The sequence below is a fragment of the Pseudophryne corroboree genome, chromosome 2, assembly GCF_028390025.1.
Source record: "Pseudophryne corroboree isolate aPseCor3 chromosome 2, aPseCor3.hap2, whole genome shotgun sequence".
Taxonomy (NCBI): domain Eukaryota; kingdom Metazoa; phylum Chordata; class Amphibia; order Anura; family Myobatrachidae; genus Pseudophryne; species Pseudophryne corroboree.
In genome coordinates, this window is record NC_086445.1 from 160,794,226 (window position 1) to 160,821,329 (window position 27,104).

General features: G+C 46.5%; 1 long non-coding RNA gene across 1 annotated transcript; it reads right to left on the reverse strand.

The window, feature by feature from the left end:
- Positions 1 to 12,939: 12,939 nt before the first annotated feature.
- On the reverse strand, positions 12,940 to 18,246 carry LOC135050595 (uncharacterized). The gene is made up of 3 exons (XR_010241688.1): positions 17,838 to 18,246; positions 15,127 to 15,206; positions 12,940 to 13,150 (listed from the first exon to the last, which is right to left on the reverse strand). It is a non-coding gene; the product is annotated as an uncharacterized LOC135050595 (long non-coding RNA).
- Positions 18,247 to 27,104: the final 8,858 nt, after the last annotated feature.

Genomic DNA, 27,104 nt, shown 5'->3' on the forward strand with positions numbered 1-27,104 from the left:
GTTGTGAGCTTTTTTTTTTTTTAGTTTGCTTACAAACCTGAATAAGCACACAGTTCCAAACCAGAGCAGACCCCAGGACTGAGCCCTTTCCACCACTGCTCCGACCCGGATTATTCCCAAATTGGAGCAGTTTACACTGCACACGGGTGCAGTAGCATCAGGAGTCTCTCAGCAGTAGAAGAGATTCCCGGCTCCGCCCCCTGAAATCACTTGCCCTGCCCCTGGATGTGTGTCAGCATTGCAGGAAGCAGCATCCCCACCGTGGATCTCACCATTCTGTAAACGGGAGCCTGGTCAGGTGACCCATTTTACCCGTTTACACTGCTCCTTAATCCAGGTCCTTCCTGGGACCAACCCTGCAAGTTAGCCAGGTTTCATGGGTCACTGGACCCGTATTAATCCATTTCCATTAGGCCGCAGAAATAACCTTGGTTTTAACAGCAGTGGAAAAGGGGTATTAGAAATATCAACACACCAGATGCACAGGTCTTTCAAAGATCTAATAGACTACAATTATTGCTGTAACTCTGGAAGCAGGGCCGGAATGCCCATCTGGCACTACTGGTGAATGCCAGAAGGGCCGGTGGGCCGGTTCGGTCACACATAGAGCCAGGAAGGCTGCGTGTGCCCATTTCTAAGAAATATGGAGGTGCCCTAGTCCATCCCTGTCCGGAAGCAAGGGTTAGGGCTGAAGCACACGTGCCGGCTTTTGCCGGTCGGGAAAAGGCCGGACGGCTTTTTCCCGTGCCGGTATTGTAATTAACAGTGTGAAGGGTAGGGTCCTTTCTCTGGTTTCCTTGCTCTGAGCATTGTTTGAATTACCTGTTGTGAGAATCCTCTTGCTTTCAGGATGGAAGTTTCAAGAGACACGCCGTCAAAGATAGTCGATACAGGTGCTTGTGATAGTATGGACCCTGAGACAGTAGATCTGGGCGTTGATGGAGTAGGAATGGAGCATCCATCGACATCCTCTGCAGATCTGTGTACTAATGTCTTCTGGGCCAAGCCAGAGCAATTAGTATCACGGTGCCCCTTCATTGTTTTGCCTTTCGCTTCACCCTGGGTAACAGGGCAATTGGTGGAAACACATAGGTCAGAAAAAAAGTCCCATCTTACTGACAGGGCATCCACAAAGATCGCTTTGAGATCCTTTATTCTTGACACGTATGCGGGAACTTTGCTATTCTGATGTGATGCCATGAGATCTATCTCTGGTAACTCCCATTTGTCTACCAGAATTTGGAAGACATTTGGGTATAAAGCCCATTCGTTTGCATGAATGGTGTGTCGACTGAGGAAATCCGCTTCCCAGTTTAGGACTCCCAGAATAAACACTGCGGACAAGGCTGGATGATGAAGTTCTACCCCTTTAACGTGTGACTTACCTCATTCATTGCATTCTGGCTGCGAGTTGCTCCTTGATGGCTGAGGTACGCTACTACCGTTGCATTGTCCAAGCGGATTTGGACTGGGTTTCCCTGAAGGATGTCCTTTGCCTGAATAAGTGCCATATATATGGCCCGAAGTTCCAATATATTTATTGACAGGCAACTTTCTTTCTTGGTCAACCGCCCCTGTAAGCAACTCCTTCCTGACACTGCACCCCGGCCCTGGAGACTGGCATCCGTTGTCAGAATTTCCCAATCTGAAATCCAAAAGGGTCTCCCTTTGTCCAGATGGGATGTCTGTAGTCACCAGGCTAATGACCTCCTTACTTCCAGAGAAAGGACCATAGTCTGCGTTTTTAATGTCTGATGAAAACCATTCCATTTGGAAAGGATCAGACGTTGCAGGGGCCTTGAATGGAACTAAGCATACTCCACCATGTCAAATATCGACCCCATCAACCCCATCACACGCATTGCGGCATGAATGGATACCCTTTGACTGTGTAGCAGCTCCTGAATCATTGACTGAATTTTAGATATTTTGTTCAGAGGTAGAATTACTCTCTGTAGACCTGAATCCAGCACAGCCCCCAAATGAGTCATTCGTTGTGACGGAACCAGGGCCGACTTTGCACAATTTATGAGCCAACCGTGTCTCTGTAAACAAGCTATTAACCATGTCTCTGTAAACAAGCTATTGTCTGATGCAGATGACACTGAAACAATTCCTGAGATTGTGCAAGGATTAATAAGTCATTGAGGTATGGAAAAATCATTATCCCCTGTTGATGGAGATAAGCTGCCATTACCACCATAATTTTGGTGAATACTCTGGGAGCTGTGGCCAGTCCAAATGGTAGGGCCTGAAGCTGAAAATGATGCTGGAGATAGCAAACCTGAGATAGCGCTGATGGGACAGTGCTATATGAACATCTAGGTAAACATCCTGGATATCCAGGGATACCATAAAATCCTCCGGCTCCATAGCCAAATAATGGAATGTAAAGTCTCCATATGAAACCGAGGCACCCAAATGTACTTGTTCAGCACTTTGAGATTGAGTATGGGTCGGAACGACCCATTTGACTTCTGGACTAGAAACAGGTTGGAATAAAAACCTTGTTCTCGTTGCGCAGGAGGAAATGGAATTATCACTCCTGACTGAAGCAACTTCTGAACTGCCTCTTGCAAAGCCCTGGTCTTCATTTCCACTGAAGATGGGCTGGTAAAATGAAACCTTTGAGGAGGGTGTTTCTTGAAAACAATTACAGAACCGTGAGATACTGCTTCTTGCACCCAGGCATCTGTGGTAGACTGCTGCCAGATTTGTGCAAACTGAAGAAGTCGGCCTCCCACCCTGGGGTTCCGCAGGTGGAGGCCCGTACCATTAGGCTGATGGCTTATCTTCTGATTTGGAAGCCGGTCCTCTGGTAGCCTAATGCTTTTTAGGCTTACCAGATTTGTCAGATTGAGACTGTTTGCCATAACCCTTTCCTTTTGCTTTTCCTTGAGTCCGAAAAGGGCCAAAAAGCTGGAAATATAGACTTGGGTTTGTGTGTGGAAGGAAACTTTACTTTCTTGGAATCTGCTTCTGACTCCAAAATACTGTTTAATTCTTTACCAAAAAGAATATCTCCAGTAAAAGGCAAAGACTCCAGAACCTTCTTGGATTCTGAGTCAGCTTTCCATGTACGTAGCCAAACCACTCTGCAAGCTGCTATCGCTGAGGCTGATGCCTGAGAGGCAATTTTACTCATATCCAAGGCTGCTTCTTCCATAAAAAATAGCCGCTTGTTTGATATGTGCAATATGGGATTTTTGCTCTGATATGTGCAATATGGGATATTTGCGCAGGCTGCCACTGCTTTTGCCATCCAGGCTGAAGCCACGGCTGGTCTTATGTTTTGCCCCAGACAAAGAGAAAATGTTTTTTAGAAAACCATCTATTTTCCTATCCGTGACAACATTTAGTGGGGTGTAGTATGGCTGACCGGCGGTCAGCTTACCGACGCCGGGATCCCGGCAGCATACCGACGCCGGGATCCCGGCGGGGAGGGGCGAGTGCAGCAAGCCCCTTGCGGGCTCGGTGGCGACCTGCGGTCGCCACGGGTTCTAGTCCCACTCTATGGGTGTCGTGGACACCCACGAGTGGAAATAGTCCCTGTTGGTCGGCATGCTGACCATCGGGATACTGAGCCGGCGGGATGGTGTAGGAGGTCATGTGACTGTCGGTCAGCAGACCGGCGGTCACATGAATACCACCCCATTTAGTGATGTTGAAGGCAGAGGTAATGTAGATTTTCGCACCAATCGAATGACATGCGTATCTACTTTGGGAGCCACCTCCCTTTTTAAACAGTCCCCAGCCAGGAGAGGATAATGGAAATTCCATTTCTTTGGAACCTAAACTTATTACTGGGCGTATCCCAGGCCTCTTGCATAATTTCCGATAGTACCGAGTTTCCTGGGTAAGATCAACTAACTGTTTCGGGACGTTTAAACACAGGTGCCTTTGATTTTAACAAAGGCTCTGCTGCCTCCTCTAAGGATAGAATGGCTATCATAGCACTAATATGCTCAGGTATGTCCACTGTGCTGAGGCCTTCCTCCTCGTCTCTGTATGCAGACCTGGAGTGCGATGAGTCCTCATCCTCTCACGAGTCCTCATCTGAAACATGTGTAGACTGTGAAGATGTTATTTCACGTGTATGTGATTTACTTACCATCGGCCTTTCAGCCTGCTTTTGTTGAGAGGCTGCCAATTCCTGTGCTGGATGTGATAAACCCCAGGTGGAATGTTGCATGAAAGAGTTAATAGTGCAACCTATCCCTGGTATAGGAGATAGCATTATCCTCTCAGCTATACTGGATAATGTCTGTGCAAAAGTAGCCCATGGGTGTTCAACTTGAACCTGTGTCTGCCTCGGATTATTTAAGAGGCTTTCGTGAAAGCTAAAACAATTTGCACATAATCCATTTTGAACCAGATCCTGAGAGGTTAACCCAGCTTTTCAGGACAAACATGACATGAGTGTTGTTGGTGCTGCTGTGGAGAGTGTATCCTCCTTACCCTTGCCTCTCTTTGACATGATAAATAAATCACACACCTGTACAGTGTTACTACACAATTTGTGACTGCAATCACTTTAAGTTTTGTTCAAGTGACATACAATCCGATCCCTCCCTGCTTTGCACCAGCATTGAGGATCGGAATACAGAGAAGACTGACAGAATTATTAGATAAGTTAGCAATAACACTAGCAATTAGTCACAGGTTATACATTAGTATAATAAGCAGTATGAGCACATAATCAACTACAGATACATTTCAAGTATGTAGGAGAAATATATTACTGCATTACCTTATATAGGAGTTTAAATGTATTCAGTCGCACAGCGAAAGAAACAGCAGTAATAGTTTGCAGACTCATAAGCATCAGGCACTTATCAACTATTCGTACTCAAAGGTAGAAAGAGACTTAGGAGGTAATTCCAAGTTGATCGCAGCAGGAATTCTGTTAGCAATTGGGCAAAACCATGTGCACTGCAGGGGAGGCAGATATCACATGTGCAGAGAGAGTTAGATTTGGGTGAGGTGTGTTCAATCTGCAATCTAATTTGCAGTGTAAAAATAAAGCAGCCAGTATTTACCCTGCACAGAAACAAAATAACCCACCCAAATCTAACTCTCTCTGCAAATGTTATATCTGCCCCCCCTGCAGTGCACATGGTTTTGCCCAATTGCTAAAAAATTTCCTGCTGCGATCAACTTGGAATTACCCCCTTAGTGCTGTATACCTGGCTCAGGAGAGTGGGATACAGGGAGACTTTACCCCACTTCCAGGATTGATCAATACGTTAGTGAACGCTGAGTGGATCCAGACGCTATTAGTATACACAATCGCCCCGTGAACCTACAGTGAACACAGACGCCCAAGTGAACACCGACGCACCAGTTATACAGCTGTCTATGCTGCGACTGGGTCCTTTTAGATACACAGCATCTCATACGGAACTCAGTTCATGGCGGGAAACTCAGAGAAAACTGGTCATGAACCGGGGGGATCGTGGCCTCATACTACCCCTGGAGCCTTAGATCCCTGAGGCCTAGCGCTGGTGCACCCGAGGTGGCAGCTGGGTCAGTGACTGTTAAGTAGTATCAATCCCGAAACAGTGCGGTTGTGTCTCGCGTTTTCCCTACTAAGCGGAACCGATGCCTTACCTTCTCCCCATGATTTGGCAATAGCCTGGTAATGTCTGCTGGACTTACTAGTAGTGATGAGCGGGTTCGGTTTCTCGGAAACCGAACCCCCCCGAACTTCACGCTTTTTACACGGGTCCGAGGCAGACTCGGATCTTCCCGCCTTGCTCGGCTAACCCGAGCGCGCCCGAACGTCATCATCCCGCTGTCGGATTCTCGCGAGGCTCGTATTCTATCGCGAGACTCGGATTCTATATAAGGAGCCGCGCGTCGCCGCCATTTTCACACGTGCATTGAGATTGATAGGGAGAGGACGTGGCTGGCGTCCTCTCCGTTTAGATAGAGAGTGAGACACTTGATTTACTGGAGCATTAGGAGTACTCAGAGAGTGCAGAGTTTTGCTGATAGTTATACTAGTGACCACCAGTTTTATTTATTATTTAATATAATCCATTCTCTGCCTGAAAAAAAACGATACAGTCACATACCATATCTGTGCTCAGCCTCAGTGTGCTGCATGATAATATCATCTATGTATATCTGACTGTGCTGAGTAGTGCTCACTGCTCACACAGCTTAATTCTGGGGGAGACTGGGGAGCAGTTATAGCAGGAGTACATATTTAACAGTGCACACTTTTGCTGCCAGAGTGCCAGTGTGACTGACCAGCAGTGACCACCAGTATATTGTCTGCCTGAAAAAGTTAAACACTCGTGTGGTGTTTTTTTTTTTAATTCTATAAACGCATTCTGCTGACAGTGTCCAGCAGGTCCGTCATTCATTATATTTCTATCTTCTTCATACTAGTAGTTTAGGAGTCTGCAGTGCTGACAGTGTCCAGCAGGTCCGTCATTATATAATATATACCTGTCCTGCAGTAGTGATATATATATATTTTTTATATCATTATCATCCAGTCTATACTAGCAGACGCAGTACGGTAGTCCACGGCTGTAGCTACCTCTGTGTCGGCAGTCGCTCGTCCATAATTGTATACCTACCTGTGGTGGTTTTTTTTTTTTCTATCTTCTTCATACTAGTAGTTTAGGAGTCTGCAGTGCTGACAGTGTCCAGCAGGTCCGTCATTATATAATATATACCTGTCCTGCAGTAGTGATATATATATATTTTTTATATCATTATCATCCAGTCTATACTAGCAGACGCAGTACGGTAGTCCACGGCTGTAGCTACCTCTGTGTCGGCAGTCGCTCGTCCATAATTGTATACCTACCTGTGGTGGGTTTTTTTTTTCTATCTTCTTCATACTAGTAGTTTAGGAGTCTGCAGTGCTGACAGTGTCCAGCAGGTCCGTCATTATATAATATATACCTGTCCTGCAGTAGTGATATATATATATTTTTTATATCATTATCATCCAGTCTATACTAGCAGACGCAGTACGGTAGTCCACGGCTGTAGCTACCTCTGTGACGGCACTGGCAGTCGCTCGTCCATAATTGTATACCTACCTGTGGTGTTTTTTTTTTTTCTATCTTCTTCATACTAGTAGTTTAGGAGTCTGCAGTGCTGACAGTGTCCAGCAGGTCCGTCATTATACAATATATACCTGTCCTGCAGTAGTGATATATATATTTTTTTTATATCATTATCATCCAGTCTATACTAGCAGATGCAGTACGGTAGTCCACGGCTGTAGCTACCTCTGTGTCGGCACTGGCAGTCGCTCGTCCATAATTGTATACCTACCTGTGGTGGTTTTTTTTTTCTATCTTCTTCATACTAGTAGTTTAGGAGTCTGCAGTGCTGACAGTGTCCAGCAGGTCCGTCATTATATAATATATACCTGTCCTGCAGTAGTGATATATATATATTTTTTATATCATTATCATCCAGTCTATACTAGCAGACGCAGTACGGTAGTCCACGGCTGTAGCTACCTCTGTGTCGGCACTGGCAGTCGCTCGTCCATAATTGTATACCTACCTGTGGTGGTTTTTTTTTTTTCTATCTTCTTCATACTAGTAGTTTAGGAGTCTGCAGTGCTGACAGTGTCCAGTAGGTCCGTCATTATACAATATATACCTGTCCTGCAGTAGTGATATATATATATTTTTTATATCATTATCATCCAGTCTATACTAGCAGACGCAGTACGGTAGTCCACGGCTGTAGCTACCTCTGTGTCGGCAGTCGCTCGTCATCCATAAGTATACTAGTATCCATCCATCTCCATTGTTTACCTGAGGTGCCTTTTAGTTGTGCCTATTAAAATATGGAGAACAAAAATGTTGAGGTTCCAAAAATAGGGAAAGATCAAGATCCACTTCCACCTCGTGCTGAAGCTGCTGCCACTAGTCATGGCCGAGACGATGAAAAGCCATCAACGTCGTCTGCCAAGGCCGATGCCCAATGTCATAGTACAGAGCATGTAAAATCCAAAACACCAAATATCAGTAAAAAAAGGACTCAAAAATCTAAAATAAAATCGTCGGAGGAGAAGCGTAAACTTGCCAATATGCCATTTACCACACGGAGTGGCAAGGAACGGCTGAGGCCCTGGCCTATGTTCATGGCTAGTGGTTCAGCTTCACATGAGGATGGAAGCACTCAGCCTCTCGCTAGAAAAATGAAAAGACTTAAGCTGGCAAAAGCACAGCAAAGAACTGTGCGTTCTTCGAAATCACAAATCCACAAGGAGAGTCCAATTGTGTCGGTTGCGATGCCTGACATTCCCAACACTGGACGTGAAGAGCATGCGCCTTCCACCATTTGCACGCCCCCTGCAAGTGCTGGAAGGAGCACCCGCAGTCCAGTTCCTGATAGTCAGATTGAAGATGTCAGTGTTGAAGTACACCAGGATGAGGAGGATATGGGTGTTGCTGGCGCTGGGGAGGAAATTGACCAGGAGGATTCTGATGGTGAGGTGGTTTAAGTCAGGCACCCGGGGAGACACCTGTTGTCCGTGGGAGGAATATGGCCATTGACATGCCTGGTGAAAATACCAAAAAAATCAGCTCTTCAGTGTGGAAGTATTTCAACAGAAATGCGGACAACATTTGTCAAGCCGTGTGTTGCCTTTGTCAAGCTGTAATAAGTAGGGGTAAGGACGTTAACCACCTCGGAACATCCTCCCTTATACGTCACCTGCAGCGCATTCATCATAAGTCAGTGACAAGTTCAAAAACTTTGGGCGACAGCGGAAGCAGTCCACTGACCAGTAAATCCCTTCCTCTTGTAACCAAGCTCACGCAAACCATCCCACCAACTCCCTCAGTGTCAATTTCCTCCTTCCCCAGGAATGCCAATAGTCCTGCAGGCCATGTCACTGGCAATTCTGACGAGTCCTCTCCTGCCTGGGATTCCTCCGATGCATCCTTGCGTGTAACGCCTACTGCTGCTGGCGCTGCTGTTGTTGCTGCTGGGAGTCGATGGTCATCCCAGAGGGGAAGTCGTAAGACCACTTTTACTACTTCCACCAAGCAATTGACTGTCCAACAGTCCTTTGCGAGGAAGATGAAATATCACAGCAGTCATCCTGCTGCAAAGCGGATAACTGAGGCCTTGGCATCCTGGGCGGTGAGAAACGTGGTTCCGGTATCCATCATTACTGCAGAGCCAACTAGAGACTTGTTGGAGGTACTGTGTCCCCGGTACCAAATACCATCTAGGTTCCATTTCTCTAGGCAGGCGATACCGAAAATGTACACAGACCTCAGAAAAAGACTCACCAGTGTCCTAAAAAATGCAGTTGTACCCAATGTCCACTTAACCACGGACATGTGGACAAGTGGAGCAGGGCAGACTCAGGACTATATGACTGTGACAGCCCACTGGGTAGATGTATTGACTCCCGCCGCAAGAACAGCAGCGGCGGCACCAGTAGCAGCATCTCGCAAACGCCAACTCTTTCCTAGGCAGGCTACGCTTTGTATCACCGCTTTCCAGAATACACACACAGCTGAAAACCTCTTACGGCAACTGAGGAAGATCATCGCAGAATGGCTTACCCCAATTGGACTCTCCTGTGGATTTGTGGCATCGGACAACGCCAGCAATATTGTGTGTGCATTAAATCTGGGCAAATTCCAGCACGTCCCATGTTTTGCACATACCTTGAATTTGGTGGTGCAGAATTATTTAAAAAACGAGAGGGGCGTGCAAGAGATGCTGTCGGTGGCCAGAAGAATTGCGGCACACTTTCGGCGTACAGGCACCACGTACAGAAGACTGGAGCACCACCAAAAACGCCTGAACCTGCCCTACCATCATCTGAAGCAAGAAGTGGTAACGAGGTGGAATTCAACCCTCTATATGCTTCAGAGGTTGGAGGAGCAGCAAAAGGCCATTCAAGCCTATACAACTGAGCACGATATAGGAGGTGGAATGCACCTGTCTCAAGCGCAGTGGAGAATGATTTCAACGTTGTGCAAGGTTCTGCAACCTTTTGAACTTGCCACACGTGAAGTCAGTTCAGACACTGCCAGCCTGAGTCAGGTCATTCCCCTCATCAGGCTTTTGCAGAAGAAGCTGGAGACATTGAAGGAGGAGCTAACACAGAGCGATTCCGCTAGGCATGTGGGACTTGTGGATGGAGCCCTTAATTCGCTTAACAAGGATTCACGGGTGGTCAATCTGTTGAAATCAGAGCACTACATTTTGGCCACCGTGCTCGATCCTAGATTTAAAACCTACCTTGGATCTCTCTTTCCGGCAGACACAAGTCTGCTGGGGTTCAAAGAACTGCTGGTGAGAAAATTGTCAAGTCAAGCGGAACGCGACCTGTCAACATCTCCTCCTTCACATTCTCCCGCAACTGGGGGTGCGAGGAAAAGGCTCAGAATTCCGAGCCCACCCGCTGGCGGTGATGCAGGGCAGTCTGGAGCGACTGCTGATGCTGACATCTGGTCCGGACTGAAGGACCTGACAACGATTACGGACATGTCGTCTACTGTCACTGCATATGATTCTCTCCCCATTGAAAGAATGGTGGAGGATTATATGAGTGACCGCATCCAAGTAGGCACGTCAGGCAGTCCGTACTTATACTGGCAGGAAAAAGAGGCAATTTGGAGGCCCTTGCACAAACTGGCTTTATTCTACCTAAGTTGCCCTCCCACAAGGGTGTACTCCGAAAGAGTGTTTAGTGCCGCCGCTCACCTTGTCAGCAATCGGCGTACGAGGTTACATCCAGAAAATGTGGAGAAGATGATGTTCATTAAAATGAATTATAATCAATTCCTCCGTGGAGACATTCACCAGCAGCAATTGCCTCCACAAAGTACACAGGGAGCTGAGATGGTGGATTCCAGTGGGGACGAATTGATAATCTGTGAGGAGGGGGATGTACACGGTGATATATCGGAGGATGATGATGAGGTGGACATCTTGCCTCTGTAGAGCCAGTTTGTGCAAGGAGAGATTAATTGCTTCTTTTTTGGTGGGGGTCCAAACCAACCCGTCATTTCAGTCACAGTCGTGTGGCAGACCCTGTCACTGAAATGATGGGTTGGTTAAAGTGTGCATGTCCTGTTTATACAACATAAGGGTGGGTGGGAGGGCCCAAGGACAATTCCATCTTGCACCTCTTTTTTCTTTCATTTTTCTTTGCGTCATGTGCTGTTTGGGGAGTAGTTTTTGGAAGGGCCATCCTGCGTGACACTGCAGTGCCACTCCTAGATGGGCCAGGTGTTTGTGTCGGCCACTTGGGTCGCTTATCTTAGTCACACAGCTACCTCATTGCGCCTCTTTTTTTCTTTGCGTCATGTGCTGTTTGGGGGGTGTTTTTTGGAAGGGCCATCCTGCGTGACACTGCAGTGCCACTCCTAGATGGGCCAGGTGTTTGTGTCGGCCACTTGGGTCGCTGAGCTTAGTCATCCAGCGACCTCGGTGCAAATTTTAGGACTAAAAATAATATTGTGAGGTGTGAGGTGTTCAGAATAGACTGAAAATGAGTGGAAATTATGGTTATTGAGGTTAATAATACTTTGGGATCAAAATGACCCCCAAATTCTATGATTTAAGCTGTTTTTTAGGGTTTTTTGAAAAAAACACCCGAATCCAAAACACACCCGAATCCGACAAAAAAAATTCGGTGAGGTTTTGCCAAAACGCGTTCGAACCCAAAACACGGCCGCGGAACCGAACCCAAAACCAAAACACAAAACCCGAAAAATTTCCGGTGCTCATCACTACTTACTAGTACATCCTACACAGACGCCCGCCGAAACAGCACTGTACACGTGGGTAAGCGTTGTCGCGACCCAGCGGGGAGTTGTTGGAGCAACTCTTTCCAAGGTACATACAGTATAAGATGCTTTTTAGAAAGATCGCTCAAAAACATAGTAAGACTATAAAAATAAGATAAAAAAGCTTATGGCTGCTAAAAACCAGCAGCCCGTTGACCATGGTCAGGCTCCTGCCGCACCAAACCAAAAACTGATCTGCCTGAGTTAGGAGGTGTGGCTATAGGGACGGGCCCGTTGCATGCTGGGAGGCCGATAGCTTTGATTGTTTGGTGCCAATCCGCAGTCGCTACCTTATATCCCAATGTTATCCTGTGGATAACCTGTGGACCCTGCTGGAGAAACGCTCACTACACGGAGGTCGAATTAGTGCAGATTTTCCGACTGACGGAATATTCGGCACTAATTGAATATACCGCTGTATCTCCCTTGCTAATTAAAGTATATGAATATGGGTAATTTAAACCAATATTCTCACCAGGAGACGATTTGTGTCCTTATACATGCTGTAAAAATATTTATTTATGTTTTACATGAGATGCATTTTCCATTGTAAGGGTTGACTAACTAATTTATTTTTCAATAGTCAAAGTTTTACATTTATCATATAACCTTCATTATGAAAAAGAAATATTTTCTGTTATTGGTTTGTGCCAATATCAGCTTATTTTGAGTAATGTAAATTCATTTCCTAGGAGCACCTCCAGCTTGATATGTATGGGGATTCAATTTTGCCTTTCTTTAAACCTTTACTTTATGCTGGTTTCTCATTGGGTATTTTGTCCGGTGTTGGATATTATACTCTTTGGTTGGTGAGGGAAGCTGGGGTACCCGGAGGAACCCCATGCAAGAACGCAGAGATATACAAACAACAGTTAGGGCTGTGGTGGAAATCAAACCCATAACCTCAGTGCTGTGAGGAAGTAATGCTAGCCATTACACCAACCATGAAGCCCATACTTTATATATATTTACAATGTATGTTGCTGTGTACACTCTGTGGCACCTTTACAAATAACAGTTATTAATAATAATAATAATAATAATAATAATAATATCCAAGTGACAGAACTGAGTTTTCTAAGTACACATTCTCCCACCTCATGGTAAGATACCTGTCGCTTCCTGCTGGCAGTTGCTCTCTTGAACTTGAACTTTATTGTCATTAAGGGCTTACTTGCATGAACAATCAATTCAATTTATATGTGAACAAATACAGAAACCATAAAAGCATAAGAACATCATCACCTAAAACCTCTTTATCTACAGTTAATACCATTCAACATAGCTGTTGCTGTCGGAAAGAAGCTTCCTCTCAATCGTCTGGTTGTATAATATTGATTTTTATCACATATCTGAGGACAACAAAGAAAACATCCCATAATTAGTGTGAGACAAATCTAGTTAACTAAACTGTCCTTGCTTATTACCAACATCCGCATTTTCCTTGAAATAAATATAGACGCTGTTGGGTCTTTTTCAGGGCCGGAGCAAGGTTTCTCGGCACCCTAGGCAAGACTTCAGCCTCCCCCCACCCCCCCACCATCACACCTATCAGCCACCACAGGATAAAATAAAACACATTGGCATCCACAGGAACAAATAATAACAAACACAATGACCCCTTTCAGGAAAAAAAGAAAAAAACACATTGGCTTCCACAGGGTAAAAGAAACACACATTTGCCCTGACAGGAAAAACCAAAACACAATGCTCCCCAGTACATAACTTGCATATAGCCCTTTATTATTGTCAGAACAGCAAATTAATGTGCTCCTGCTAAGTACAAAGGGAAAACGTGATGGCTTCTCCAACATATGTGCAAGGCCCTATCTTAATATCAAAATTATTATTATTATTATTTACTTATATAGTGCCACTAATTTGTACACAGAACATCAGAATTCATATCTCTCCCTGTTCCACTGGAATGGGAGTGATACTCTCTAAAATGCAAACACACACAGACAAATCCACATAACCTGACCATATGTTTTTGGAGTGTGGGTGGAAACAGGAATACCCAGAGGAAACCCATAGAAACATAAAAAGAACATGCAAACTCTACACAGACAGGCCATGACCAGGAATTGAACTCATGACCTGAGTGCTGTGAGGCAGTAATGCTTACCCTATGCTACTGTTCCGCCAATTGGATAATAACGTATCAAAAATGTTGCAGACTGTATAGAGAATACACCCTACAGCAGTTTGGGAAAGGGATCCTGACGCTTAGGATGCCGGTAGTCAGAAGAATGACAGCAGCATCCTGCTGCTTATAGGTGGTCATTCCGAGTTGATCGCTCGCTAGCAGTTTTTAGCAGCCGTGCAAACGCTATGCCGCCGCCCACTGGGAGTGTATTTTAGCTTAGCAGAAGTGCGAACTAAAGGATCGCAGAGCGGCAGCAAAAACAAATTGTGCAGTTTCAGAGTAGCTTCAGACCTACTCAGCGCTTGCGATCACTTCAGACCATTCAGTTCCGGATTTGACGTCACAAACACACCCTGCGTTCTCCCAGCCACGCCTGCGTTTTTCCTGGAACGCCTGCGTTTTTTCGAACACTACCTGGAAACGGTCAGTTGACACCCAGAAACGCCCACTTCATGTCAATCACTCTGAGGCCGCCATTGCGACTGAAAAGCAACGCTAGACCTTGTGTGAAACTACATCGGCCATTGTGAAAGTACTTTGTGCATACGCATGCGCAGAAGTGCTGTTTTTTCACTTAATCGCAGCGCAGTGAACATTTTAATCTAGCGATCAACTCGGAATGACCCCCATAATCCCAACCCCTCGTAGGAAAGTATGCTAACCCCCTTCCCTCCCCTACCTGCCGCCTAACCCTCCCTTCCTGCAGTCTAACTTTAATTTCCCCCCCTGCAACCTAACCCTACCATGGTGCCTAACCCTAACCCCCTCCCCCCACAGCCTAACTGTAACCCTCCCCGGCATACTTACATTCAGTATGCTGACTCTTGGGATTCCGGCATCAGGATTCTGATTGTTGTTGGGCAGCTTATTTTTAGTGTGTGCAGTTAGATTTCAGTACTGATAAATGGCAAAAAAAATAGAACACGACAAACTGACAAATACGTTTTCTGAGCAGCAGGTACGGATGTCTTGTTCAGCCATACACTATATATCTGGTGATATACTATGTTGGTTCATTGACAGTTTTTATGTTGCAAATATAGGTGAAATGTGGCACCCCCAGCCAATGTGGAACTGCAAGTCCCAGCATATCCTGCCAAAAAAGAAGCAGGGCATACTGGACAATGTAGTTTCACACCAGCTACAGCTGACGCATGGAAAAAAAACTCCACTACTTACTTGCAAGGAGTAACTGTCAGACGGAGAAGCAATCAGTCGGCATCCGTCACAGCCTATGGACCTACAGGTCTTCCGTAGGTCTGTAGGACAAAGTAAAAAAAAGTCTATAGTAGTATCACATGCTGGTGCTGGTCCCACAATGACAGTTGGATCAGGCTGCAGATGCATAAACCACTGGTCCACTTTCTGTAGATGAGGCGGACCAGGACATAAATGACGGAGCGGCCTGGGGCATATCCCCCCCCCTCCCTCCAGTGCAGCACGCCTGTTGCTGTGAGGGGGGGGGGGCTCAGTGCTCGGTGCTGCCACTGAATCTGCCTATACTCTCAGCAACTGCAGGCCTTTTGTGATACAGTATGTGTGCAGGGAACTTCTTTAACTGGGTGTACTACGGTATGACAGTGCTAGGGATCCCAGCGCCCAGCATACCGTCGCTGGGATCCTGACCGCTGGTATACCGGCAGCGGGGCGAGCACAAAAGAGCCCCTTGCGGGCACAGTGGCGCTTGTTATTCTCCCTCCAGGGGGATCGTGGACACCCCAAGAGGGAAAATAGTTGTCGGTATGCCGGCTGTCGGGATTCCGGCGTCGGTATGCTGAGCGCTGGGATCCCGACAGCCGGCATATCAAATGCCACACCTTTAACAGAGTGTGAGGTATAGCATTACAGGTACTGGATGTTTCCCAGTGAGCCCTGTAACACATACACAACTACTCACACTGAGGCCCACACACACTCATACTGAGACACACACACACACACACACACACACACACACAGTGACACTCATACTGAGACACACACAGTGACACTCATACTGAGACACACACACACTGACACTCATACTGGGAAGGACACACAGTGGCACTCATACTGAGACACACAGTGACACTCACACTGAGACACACACACTGACACTCATACTGAGGTAGAGGCACATGTACACTCATACTGAGAAACACAATGACACTCAGGGGCGGATCCAGAACAAAATGACGGGGGGGGGGGGGGGGGGGGGCACCATGACAGAGGAAATGAGGGGGAGGTACTTTAGTGCGCACATAAGACGCACGTGCTCCAGAAAAGTGGGTTTGGCCTTGCAACAATGGTTGTGGCTTCAAAGAGAATGCCATATCCATGAGGCAGTGGGTGACGCCACAGAATGTGAGATTGTTTGTGACATAGTGGATGACGGGGAGAGATAGTGGGTGACAGGGAGAGGCAGACAGGAGGGAGAAGTGATGGGGTGAAATAGTGGGAGAAAGAAAGGCAGCGGGTGACAGGGAGAATGTGACGGGGAGAGGTAGTGGGTGATGTCAGGTAGAGAGTAAAAGGCAATGGGTGACAGGAGAGAAAAGTGATGGGGAGAGATAGTTGGAGACAGAAAGGCAGTAGGTGACAGGGAGAATGTGACGGGGAGAGGCAGTGGGTGATGTCAGGTTGAGAGTAGAAGGCAATGGGTAACGGGAGAAAAGTGATGGGGAGAGATAGCTGGAGACAGAAAGGCAGTAGGTGACAGGCAGTGGGATCTATATATGGGACACCGGCCTAGATGGAAATGGGGCAGAGAGATGGTGGTGGGAGGGGGAAACACTAGGCTGTAGAAGGGGATACACTGGGCTGAATGAGGGGATGTCCTTGCTGAGGGGCAGTGAGATGGGGGCTGGGAGAGGGGAGACACTGGGCAGACAGGGTGGTAGATACTGGGATAAGGGAGTTAGTGAGATGGTGGGGGACACTGGGCTGGATTGGGGGGCCCAGGGCACTATGAGTGGGGAGGCACTTGGCAGGATGGGAAGGGGGCAGTGAAAGGGGTAACACTGGGCTGGTGAGGAGGGATCAGTATGTCTAGACTCACTGGGGGGTTCTAGATGGGAGAGCAGTGAGATGGGAACAGTGGGCTGGTTGGGGAGGGAAGGGGAAACATTGGGCTGGCAGGATGGGAGACACTGGGGCTAGGGGCAGTAAAGGTGGCGGCACCAGGCTGGAGAAGGGAGCAGACACTGAGAGAGCACTGTTTCTGTCTGGCCCTGCACATGCGAGTGCAGCACCGCACACTCACTCAGTAGCCCTTCCCGTGTCCCTGCACCCTACCTGCTTCCTCGGTCCCCAGCTCAGCTCAATCACCCCTGCACTGCCAACTCTGTGCAGGGATCTGTCTCCTGGTGGCGGGTCCGGCTGGCTCCATCAGGCGGCAGCTTGCTCCATCTAACAGGCGGCGGCATTGACGGCTCTCACTCCCCCGCAATCAGCGTAGCGCGGAGCCCCTCTTCCCCCGTGTACTAGTGCAGCCAGGGAGAGGGTGACACTAAAGTCCGAATTAGGCCCAGCCCGCGGATCAGAATGCAGAAGGCGGAGCTGGGCTGTTCGTTCCTAGGTAAGCTGCTACAGGAAGGAGGGACCGACAGCCGGCGGCCTCATTGTGCAGTGCAGCATTAAAAAAAAAACACCTCCTAAATGACAGGGGGAGCACGTGCCTTGGTGCCCCCCCCCCCCTGAATCCGCGTATGATGACACTAATACTAAGTTAGAGACACACACACACACACACACTGATACTGAGACACACACTCATACTGAGACACACACTCATACTGAGACACACACACACTCATACTGAGACACATACTGAGACGACAAACTCATACTGAGGCACACACTGATACTGAGACACACACACACACACACACACACACACACACAGTAGTTACCTCCAGCTTACAGTATATCACAGGAGCAAGTCTGAAAGAACAGGCAGCAGAGCCATAGAAAGACCGCCGAGGACCTAGCATACTCGGGGGGCGTGGCCTAATCACGGAGGTGTGGCCACGCCCCTTTTATTAAAAAAATCCACCAAAAAAACCCCATCAAGCAGCAGGCTATGGAGCCGGCCCGGCAGATGGGGGACACGGGACTGGCCGAGGGGGAAACCAACTCTCTGCTCCCACTGCATAGCGGTGCGGCAGTGAATTGTCTAGCTGCCTGTCAGTCAAATTAGCATCGTTGCAGGACTACCCGCAGCGCTGCTATGTGTCTCCATGCCGCCGGGTGCCTTGCTGCTGCTATTTCATGGGGGCTAGTAAAGGGCGAAGGGGGGAGAGCCGGTTGGCGGCTAACAGTCAAAACGACCAGGGCTCCTGACAGCCTCAGCATACCGCCCCCTCAGGTCCTGGCGCCCATAGGCAGCTGCCTAAAGCTGCCTAATGGAAGCGCCGGCCCTGGTCTTTTTAATAATGCTTTGAGTGTAGACACTCTATGACAAATCCCTAGTAACAGTAATGGTAAAATGTAAAGAACGCCACCACCTCTGCTTCCTGACTATTTAGGACTAAAGAACAGAGGGAGTCATTCCGAGTTGATCGTAGCTGTGCTAAATTTAGCACAGCTACGATCAGGCACTCAGACATGCGGGGGGACGCCCAGCACAGGGCTAGTCTGCCCCACATGTCAGTGCCGGCTTCCCCCCGCAGAAGTGCAAAAGCATCGCACAGCGGTGATGCTTTTGCATTTCAGGAGTACCTCCCGGCCAGTGCAGCTCCTGCGGCTGGCCGGGAGAACCTCTTCGCTGCCCGGGTCGCAGCGGCTGCATGTGACGTCACCCAGCTGCCGCGCCCCCCCCCCCCCCCCAATGGTCCAGCCATGCCTGCGTTGGCCGGACCGCGTCCCCTAAACGGCGGCTTAACGTCGCCATCCAGCCCCCTCCCGCTCAGTGACCGCTTCTGCCAGAGGCGATCGCTAGGCAGCAACGGCCTTCGGCCGGCTGGCATGCGCTGGTGCATGCGCAGTACTGACCCGATCGCACCGCTGCAATTAACTGCAGCGTGCGATCGGGTCAGAATGACCCCCAATAAACCTACTTTTATGATTACCTAAAATCTACGATCATTTCCTTGGTCTTTTTTTTACATTTAAAACCAAATGATTATCATGACTCCAGGGGCGGGATGTAAAGAAGTCTGAGTTTGGCGGTCGTGCAGGATGTACCATGCATGGTTTAGCCTTGTACATGATTGTCCCTGTAAAGAAACGCCTGAGTTCAGCCGGCATCCCGCACCCCCTGCCAAACTCGGACTTCATTACATCCCAGTCCAGGTTTCCAACCTAGAGACTTCGGATCTATACTCTGATTTTGCCGATTGAGCATTCAGATCCACACTCACAGCAGACATGGGGAGATGTATCAAATGTTAGAGTGACAAAGTGGAGAATTTGCCCATAGTAACCCATCAGCTACTATAGGTGAAACTCAGAAAATTAGAATTTCGTACAAAAGTTCATTTATTAAGTAATTCAACTTAAAAGGTGAAACTAATATATTATATAGACTCATTACATGCAAAGTGAGATATTTCAAGCCTTTATTGGTTATTATAATTTTGATGATTGTGGCTTACAGCTTAAGAAACCCCAAATCTAAACTCTCAAAAAATTAGAATATTACATAAAATCAATAACAAAAGGATTTTAAATACAGAAATGTCGGCCCTCTGAAAAGTATAATCCTGTATATGTACGCAGTACTTGGTTTGGGCCCTTTTGCATGAATTACTGCCTCAATGCGGCATGGCATGGATTCTATCAGCCTGTGGCACTGCTGAGGTGTTATGGAAGACCAGGATACTTCAATTGCGGCCTTCAGCTCTTCTGCATTGTTCGGTCTCATGTCGCTCATCTTTCTCTTGGCAATGCCCCATAGATTCTCTATGGGGCTCAGGTCAGGCGAGTTTGCTGGCCAATCCAGCACAGTAATCCCACGGTCATTGAACCAGGTTTTGGTACTTTTGGCAGTGTGGGCTTGTGCCAAATCCTGCTGAAAAAGGAAGTCAGCATCTCCAGAAAGCTTGTCTGCTGAAGGAAGCATGAAGTGCTCTAAAATGTTCTGGTAGATGGCTGCATTGACTCTGGACTTAATAAAGCACAGTGGACTAACACCAGCAGATGACATGGCTCCCCAAATCAACAGACTGTGGAAACTGCACACTGAACTTCAAGCATCTTGGATTGTGTGCCTCTCCATTCTTCCTCCATACTCTGGGACCTTAGTTTCCAAATGAGATGCAAAATTTGCTCTCATCAGAAAGGAGGACTTTGGACCACTGAGCAACAGACCAGTTCTTTTTTTCTTTAGCCCTGGTAAGACTTTTTTGATGTTGTTTGTTGTTCAGGAGTGGCTTGACAAGATATGGAGATGCTGGGCTAGATGCATCATTGCTTAGAAAGTGATAAAATGGAGAGTGAAAAAGTGCCAGCCAATCAGCTCCTAACTGCCATTTTTCAAACACAGCCTGTGACATGGAAGTTAGGAGCTGATTGGCTGGTACTTTTTCACTCTCCAATTTATCACTTTCCAAACGATGATGCATCTGGGCCGCTGACTTCATTTTCCAGCAGGACTTGGCACCTGCCCACACTGCCAAAAGTACCAAAACCTGGTTCAATGACCGTGGGATTACTGTAATGGATTGGCCAGCAAACTCGCCTGAAATGAACCCCATAGAGAATCTAGGGGCCATTGCCAAGAGAAAGATGAGAGACATGAGACAGAACAATGCAGAAGAGCTGAAGGCCGCTATTGAAGCATCGTCCTGGTTTTCCATCAGCAGTGCCACAGGCTGATAGAATCCATGTCACGCCGCTTTGAGGCAGTCATTCATGTAAAAGGGGCCCAAACCAAGTATTTGGTACATATGCATGATTATTGCAGAGGGACGACATTTGCAGAGGGCCGACATTTCTGTATTTAAAATCCTTTTTTTATTGATTTTATGTAATATTCTAATTTTCTGAGATTTTGGATCTGGGGTTTTCTTAAACTGTAAGTCACAATCATCAAAATTATAACAAATAAAGGCTTGAAATATCTCACTTTGCATGTAATGAGTCTATATTAGTGATGAGCGGGTTCGGTTTCTCGGAAACCGAACCCCCCCCGAACTTCACCCTTTTTACACGGGTCCGAGCCATACTCGGATTCTCCCGTATGGCTCGGGTAACCCGAGCGCGCCCGAACGTCATCATCCCGCTGTCGGATTCTCGCGAGATTCGGATTCTATATAAGCAGCCGCGCGTCGCCGCCATTTTCACTCGTGCATTGGAAATGTTAGGGAGAGGACGTGGCTGGCGTCCTCTCTGTTATTGTTGAACTTGATTGTGCACTATTGCTTAATTGTGGGGAGGGCTGGGGAGCAGTATTATATAGGAGGAGTACAGTGCAGAGTTTTGCTGATCAGTGACCACCAGTTATCCGTTCTCTGCCTGAAAAAAACGCTCCATATCTGTGCTCACAGTGTGCTGCATATATCTGTGCTCACACTGCTTAATTGTGGGGACTGGGGAGCAGCTGTATTATATAGCAGGAGTACAGTGCAGAGTTTTGCTGACAGTGACCACCAGTATACGTTGTCTGCCTGAAAAACACTCCATATCTGTGCTCAGTGTGCTGCTTTATTGTGGGGACTGGGGACCACCAGTATAATATTATATAGGAGGAGTACAGTGCAGAGTTTTGCTGACCAGTGACCACCAGTATATAATAATGTATAGCATTACGGTACAGTAGGCCACTGCTGTACCTACCTCTGTGTCGTCATTAAGTATACTATCAATCTACATTCTATACCTGTGGTGCATTTTAGTTTTGCAGTTTGCTGACACAGTGACCACCAGTATACTATATATAATAGCAGTACGGTACGGAAGGCCACTGCTGTACCTACCTCTGTGTCGTCATTACGTATACTATCCATCTACATTCTATACCTGTGGTGCATTTTAGTTTTGCAGTTTGCTGACACAGTGACCACCAGTATACTATATATAGCAGTACGGAAGGCCACTGCTGTACCTACCTCTGTGTCGTCATTAAGTATACTATCCATCTACATTCTATACCTGTGGTGCATTTTAGTTTTGCAGTTTGCTGACACAGTGACCACCAGTATACTATATATAATAGCAGTACGGTACGGAAGGCCACTGCTGTACCTACCTCTGTGTCGTCATTAAGTATACTGTCCATCTACATTCTATACCTGTGGTGCATTTTAGTTTTGCAGTTTGCTGACACAGTGACCACCAGTATACTATATATAGCAGTACGGTACGGAAGGCCACTGCTGTACCTACCTCTGTGTCGTCATTAAGTATACTATCCATCTACATTCTATACCTGTGGTGCATTTTAGTTTTGCAGTTTGCTGACACAGTGACCACCAGTATACTATATATAGCAGTACGGAAGGCCACTGCTGTACCTACCTCTGTGTCGTCATTAAGTATACTATCCATCTACATACTATACCTGTGGTGCGCCTCTTTTTTTCTTTGCATCATGTGCTGTTTGGGGACAATTTTTTTGAAGTGCCATCCTGTCTGACACTGCAGTGCCACTCCTAGATGGGCCAGGTGTTTGTGTCGGCCACTTGTGTCGCTTAGCTTAGTCACACAGCGACCTTGGTGCGCCTCTTTTTTTCTTTGCATCATGTGCTGTTTGGGGACTATTTTTTTGAAGTGCCATCCTGCCTGACAGTGCAGTGCCACTCCTAGATGGGCCAGGTGTTTGTGTCGGCCACTTGTGTCGCTTAGCTTAGTCACACAGCGACCTTGGTGCGCCTCTTTTTTTCTTTGCATCATGTGCTGTTTGGGGACTATTTTTTTGAAGTGCCATCCTGCCTGACACTGCAGTGCCACTCCTAGATGGGCCAGGTGTTTGTGTCGGCCACTTGTGTCGCTTAGCTTAGTCACACAGCAACCTTGGTGCGCCTCTTTTTTTCTTTGCATCATGTACTGTTTGGGGACTATTTTTTTGAAGTGCCATCCTGCCTGACACTGCAGTGCCACTCCTAGATGGGCCAGGTGTTTGTGTCGGCGACTTGTGTCGCTCAGCTTAGTCACACAGCGACCTTGGTGCGCCTCTTTTTTTCTTTGCATCATGTGCTGTTTGGGGACTATTTTTTTGAAGTGCCATCCTGCCTGACACTGCAGTGCCACTCCTAGATGGGCCAGGTGTTTGTGTCGGCCACTTGTGTCGCTTAGCTTAGTCACACAGCGACCTTGGTGCGCCTCTTTTTTTCTTTGCATCATGTGCTGTTTGGGGACTATTTTTTTGAAGTGCCATCCTGCCTGACACTGCAGTGCCACTCCTAGATGGGCCAGGTGTTTGTGTCGGTCACTTGTGTCGCTTAGCTTAGCCATCCAGCGACCTCGGTGCAAATTTTAGGACTAAAAATAATATTGTGAGGTGTGAGGTGTTCAGAATAGACTGGAAATGAGTGGAAATTATGGTTATTGAGGTTAATAAAACTATGGGATCAAAATGACCCACAAATTGTATGATTTAAGCTGTTTTTTAGGTTTTTTTGTAAAAAAAAACACCCGAATCCGACAAAAAAATTTCGGTGAGGTTTTGCCAAAACGCGTCCGAATCCAAAACACGGCCGCGGAACCGAATCCAAAACACAAAACCCGAAAAATGTCCGGTGCACATCACTAGTCTATATAATATATTAGTTTCACCTTTTAAGTTGAATCACTGAAATAAATTATCTTTTGCACGATATTCTAATTTTCTGAGTTTCACCTGTAGGTATCATGTATCTAACACAGTCTTTATAATACCACGAGCTTCTCCACTTTATCGCTCATTGGTAGTAAAAGCTGGTGCCACTGGGCATGTGCAGCTGCTACATTCCATGCCTTATACTGCATGTTGTGACCGCAGCTCTAACAAAATTATAAAATATACTACTGCTAATTTGGCCATGATTTGAGCAGTTGACCAGAAAAAGGGGAGTTTCGGGCAACTGCAAACCCCCACGACCCTGTGTTTCCTTATATACTCTTTGCTGAATTTCTGCATTTCCTGAACCACATTAGCCTCACAATGGAGTACTGTTCAGAGACAGCAATATGTTACTGACATACACCATGGAGGGATATATTGGAGAGAATTAAGCGAGAGCATGCCATTACTGTCACAATATATATCTTCTCCTTTTATACTCCATGTCACCTTCTGTGACCAACCCTCTCCTGCCAGCAGTATTACTAACCCTCAGGCCTTATGAGGATCAAGGTCTTGGTGCAAATGCCCTGGGGATGGGACTAAAGAAAACCCAAATCTAATGATAAAAAGCTGCAGAGGGTAAGAACTGAGTGACAGCAACTGTGAGGGCGACATGTACTAAGTAGTGATAAAAGTGGAGAAGTGAGCCAGTGGAGAATTTGACCATGGCAACCAATCAGCTGCTCTGTATACTTTTATAGTATGCAAATTATAAATGTTACGTCAATGCCAATTGGTTGCCATGGGCAATTTCTCCAGTGACTCACTTCTCCACTTTTATCACTGCTTAGTACATCTTCCCCTGAGGGAAGAATGGCTGACTATAACTGATGTACAGCAACTGCCAATGATCATGCACTCTACACTATGGGGGTAATTCATAGTTCATCGCAGCAGCAAATTTGTTAGCAGTTGGGCAAAACCATGGCCCTCATTCCGAGTTGTTCGCTCGGTATTTTTCATCGCATCGCAGTGAGAATTCTCTTAGTGCGCATGCGTAATGTTCGCACTGCGCATGCGTCAAGTAACTTTACTAAGAAGAAAGTAATTTTACTCACGGCTTTTTCGTCGCTCCGGAGAACGCATTGTGATTGACAGGAAATGGGTGTTACTGGGCGGATGTACGGCGTTTTAGGGGCGTGTGGCAGGAAACGCTACCGTTTCCGGAAAAAACGCAGGCGTGTCTGGAGAAACGGTGGGAGTGCTTGGGCGAACGCTGGGTGTGTTTATGACGTCAGCCGGGACCGAAAAGCACTGAATTGATCGCACAGGCAGAGTAAGTCTGGAGTTACTCAGAAACTGCTAACTCGGTTTTGATCGCAATATTGCGAATACATCGGTCGCACATTTAAGATGTTTAGATTCACTCCCAGTAGGCGGCGGCTTAGCGTGTGTAACTCTGCTATAATCGCCTTGCGAGCGAACAACTCGGAATGAGGGCCCATGTGCACTGCAGGGGGGGCAGATATAACATGTGCAGAGAGAGTTAGATTTGGGTGGGGTGTGTTCAATCTGAATCTAAATTGCAGTGTAAAAATAAAGCAGCCAGTATTTACCCTACACATAAACAATATAACCCACCCAAATCTAACTCTCTCTGCACATGTTACATCTGCCCCCCTGCAGTGCACATGGTTTTGTCCAACTGCTAACAAATTTGCTGCTGCGATCAACTCTGAATTACCCCCTTAATGTGCATATCTGCAACAAAACCCTATGAGTTGCAAATCTGAATTTGAATCTTAAGGTGTGTACACAGGGTGAGATATTGACTAGTCAAAATCGCAAGAAAAGTTAGTGCAGATCGCAGGGTGAAAGTCACCTTGCGATCCCGATTCGATCCCGATGCGCGGTCCCGCCAGGTCGGCATCACAAGAAAAGATAGACTGTGCAGGCAAGTCAATCCTTGCTAGATCGGTGTACTATCTAGTTCATCTCACATGTCAATGACATCTCACATAAGCCAAAATCTCACATAAGCCAAAATCGTAAGCACACATAGTCCATATCTCAAGAAAAGTTAGTCAAAATCTGTCCTATCTGGGCTCCGGGGAGTTCAAGGGAAATCGCAAGTGAAAATCGGGCATAGCAAGGATCTCACAGTGTGTACACACCCTTAGGAATTAGCTGGGGTCCATTTAATCAGGAGGGGAAAAGAAGGTGAAACTTCCACCTTGAGACACAGACATTTTGCATCCTACTATATATTCCCACCACACTCTTTGCACAGATATATGTTACACAACCCATGCACCCGTGATCCTTCAGTTCCGGAAAAGAAGTCTCTCACATATTCTCACTTATTCCCATGCGTAATCTAAATTAGCAAAATGCTACCAGCTGTATCTCTGTTTCTTATGGTGACCTAATTTTGTAATCACTGTAACTGTACATACACACATCCCTTCCCTCGGGTGTACACTTTATATAGTTTCCAATCTGGGATTGCTTAAAAGGACTTTTTTTTAGGATATTGAAGGCACAAGTTAAAAATAAATTCCTCATCTGCCCCCATAAGAAAAGCTCACATTTATCATAAGTAGAAACAATGGGGTAAATTTACCAAGGTGGGAATTTTTTAGAACTGGTGATGTTGCCCATAGCAACCAATCAGATTCTATTATCGTCTAGAAGCAGCTAGAGAAATGTTAAATAGAATCTGATTGGTTGCTATGAGCAACGTCACCAGTTCTAAAAAAAAAATCCCACCTCAGTAAATTTACCCCAATGCTGTTCTAAAGGCAAATTGTTATGATTTGGAACTGGAGGAAAATTTTAGGTGCCAGTAAAAATCGGTTGGAATAAAGAATGGAAGAACAATAGAAAATGATCAGGCATTACCATGAGGACTTCTGAATGATGTCACCAGCGCAATTCATAATCACGTGCAGGGTAAATTCTTTCTGTGTCGGGAAGCATTTCTGTTTTTCAAATTCATCTTGGCACACAGTACTGTAGCTACCCATCACCCAGGTTCCATTACATAACGCCTTCAGTTTTAGCTATCCAAATGGGTAACTGTATCGGAGGATGAGGTGCTTATAGTCCCATAAAGGCCATAAGACCTGGAAATCACTCTCCACAAAGCTAAATCTCACTGGGCGTGGTATGACAATCAGAATATGTATTGTTCTTCTGAATGTCAACAGTCAGAATGTCGATTTGGATGTTAGGTCGACATGGTTAAAATGACGACACGTCCAGAATGTCAAAATTGAACACGTCTACACCATGATGTCAACATATGGTTTTATGCTTATTTTAGCCTAACACTAAAATAAAAAAAATAAAAAAAAAATTTATATTCTTGTTTACACGTTAAATGTCTAGATTCTTAGCATGTCGTCATTTTAACCATGTCAACCTGATTGTATGTCAACATATTGTTTGTTAAATTAACGTCCTGGTTGACATT